Source organism: Phoca vitulina, unplaced genomic scaffold (genome assembly GCF_004348235.1).
Source record: "Phoca vitulina isolate PV1807 unplaced genomic scaffold, GSC_HSeal_1.0 scaffold61, whole genome shotgun sequence".
In the NCBI taxonomy this organism is placed as follows: domain Eukaryota; kingdom Metazoa; phylum Chordata; class Mammalia; order Carnivora; family Phocidae; genus Phoca; species Phoca vitulina.
In genome coordinates, this window is record NW_022589764.1 from 1,114,937 (window position 1) to 1,117,940 (window position 3,004).

Consider the following 3,004-nt stretch of genomic DNA (forward strand, 5'->3'; position numbering starts at 1 on the left):
ACTGAGCTTATTTCCAGTAAGGCACAAGGAGCAGGGTTATGCTTATTAAGAAGCAGCATGGACAACTCTAAAGGACACTTGAGGGGAAGAAGGAGGAAATACACTGGCTCTTCCGGAAGTAGGGGATGCAGTGGGCAAAAGTAGCGGGGGCACGGTACCCATTTGACTTTTGTAAACAAAATCCACTCACGTTACCACATATGCTTCTTCCCAGACCTTTGCTATCCAGAAGAAACAAGGATGAATCAAGGATCATGAGTGAACGCTGTGGTCAAAAGCATGACTACTTTTGGAAAGAACTCCAACCAAGAAAAGGAGAAGTGTTCCAGTATTACTGCTAATTGGTGGAGAGTCCTTGGCAATGCTCTTCTAGTGCTGGCTTTCTGATTTCAGAGATTCTACATGTAGTGGCTTTTTGGGTAGTAGAGGATGCTGTGGAAAGGAGAAGTACAATTTACATAGAATCTATGTGACCCTTGCAAACAAAACTCATCTTGGATAGATATATATATATATATGGTGGGACTTAAATTTTTATATTTTCCTGAAATCAACAATCAGGACCTACGACTGCAAATAAGAACCATAGGCACCCACACTGTCAAGTCACCAATGAGCCAACTAAGTTGGGGCCAGACTCTTTCCCCAAGTGATGTGAATGGAGTCTGCTACTACCTACCATAGTTCATTCAATTCAACTTCACACCTCATTCCCAGTCTACCTACAGAAAGCATCATGGAGGAGAATATCTTTCAGCTATTTGAGGAGTGCCAGTTCATGCTTCCTCCTCATTTCAAAGATAATTGGATGCACAATTGGGGATTCAAAAGAATTACTTCTAGATCCTGGAGGTGTGTGTAGGAAAGGGGAACTTAGTTTTTATTCTCTAGCTATGGTCTTGCTGGAACCAACAAACTGTAGCATGTCCTAGTGCTGCCATAAAAGAGGAGAACATGGTTGAAAGGGATTTTGTATAACTTTAACAAAGGCCTACTTGTGTTTTTGGGCAAAATCCTTATAGAGACTTGGCCCAGCGTTTGTCAAAAGAGGTCCTCAGAAGCAGGGAGTCTACTGAGGAAGTAGATCAAAGTAACCTATGAGAGTGGGGCCTGCTGGGACTGTGATATAGCATGCCTGGGAAGAAGACAGAGCCACCTCCCCAACCTAAGTGGCTTCCCTGACCCTCAGGGTGTGCAAAGATGGTCTGCTGGTTCCATCTCCAACTGAGGAAGCACTGTGACTCCAGAAGGGTCAGGAGACTAAGGGCTGCCCAGGAGACTGCTTGGCCAGTAGAAAGATAGGCCGAGAACTTCTGGGCATATCAAGGGAATAGGCATTTCTTGGGGTTAAGCTACCACACCACCTGAGAGAGAAAGAGTACACCATGAGTGGTGGTTACCAGTTGCAAAGAGAATCAGTGAAGCCAAGAACCCTGCCCCCACCTGACTTCCTAGCAATTTAGAGAAATCCTTCCTCTTTTACCTTCTTCCTTGACATCCTCCTTCCAACACCAGAAGTTCAATCAAAGACATAGAAAGCTAATGCGCCTTTAATTCTTACTGATCAGAGTCAGATCAGGAAGGCCCAGGAGCTTGATGAAGAAGATGGAGGAGGACAATTCAAGCAGCCAGTCTATTTTGGGGACAGCTGGGAGAAAGAAGAAGAGATTTGAATCTCATAGGAGATAATTGAAATAGGCTAACCTGAGTTTTAATATCTGAGAAGCACTAAAAAGTTATAGGACCTTGCCAAGATATTTTTAAAGAATGGGAAAGGAAGATTTCAATATAGCATGCTTGAAGATCAGGATCCGAAAACAAACTAAAACCACAAAAAGAGCCTGTTTTGTTTTCTTACCCAATTTCTCAAGTTTCCTTAATAAACTATTTAAAATGCTAAGAAGTTAATTGTACTAGCTGCCAATTTGACCAAAACAATCACCTTTTGACCTGCTTAATAATTAAGCCACAGTAAGACCTAAGTAGATTGTTAAGGGATTATTTGTCATAGAACTAGTTGTTGACGATGACAAAGCAAACTCTGACTGCTTTGTCAAATTTAGTTACAGGAATGGGAAGAAAGTTCCTTGCTTCCATACTATCTTATTTATTTAGGAGCACTCACTGCCATTTCTTGCAGCCACTTCCAATTGTCAGATTTCATTTAAGAGGGACAATTGTAGGCACCATCTATAAATAAACACATATCACTGATATCACCCTCAGAATAGATAAGAAATCACACCTTGCTTTATGCTTTCTGCGAAGTCTCTTTTAGTACCTCGGGGAATGCAATGACAACTTGGCAATTTTATTGTATGTTATTGAAGGAAAGAGACACATAAGATAGATATTTCAGGTTAATTAGCATGACTTTGCTGTGGTGATCAAATTTATTAGTCCATCTTCTGACCCCATGGATTTGATGGGGTATAAACACAACCACCATGATGAAAGAACAGGGGGATGCCCATTTAAGATTCCACAAACAATAAACTACACTGGTATCAATCAGCCAACTACTATATTTCCTACTGAACTCAATCTGGAGCAGCCTTCATCCCCACTTCTCCCCACCAAACCCACATGAGGGGTCTATTTGCTTTGGCCTGTGGATTCAGGCACCAGACCAGCCTTGATTCCGGGCATGAAGGCATATTTGGCTTCCCTAATCTTTGGTTTGTATCAATTCAGTATTTCAAAGGGTGAACATGATCTTGAGGTGCTGTGCCTTGTATCTTTATCCCTTTGGGGTATTTCCTTCTCACTCTCTGACCTGGACTCACTCTTTTTCTTTCTTTCTTTCTTTCTTTCTTTCTTTCTTTCTTTCTTTCTTTCTTTCTTTCTTTCTTTCTTTCTTTTCTTTCTTTCTTTCTTTCTTTCTTTCTTTCCTTCTTTCTTTCTTTCCTTCTTTCTTTCTTTCCTTCTTTCTTTCCTTCTTCTTTCTTTTCTTTCTTTTTCTTTCTTTCTTTCTTTCTTTCTTTCTTTCTTTCTTTCTTTCTTT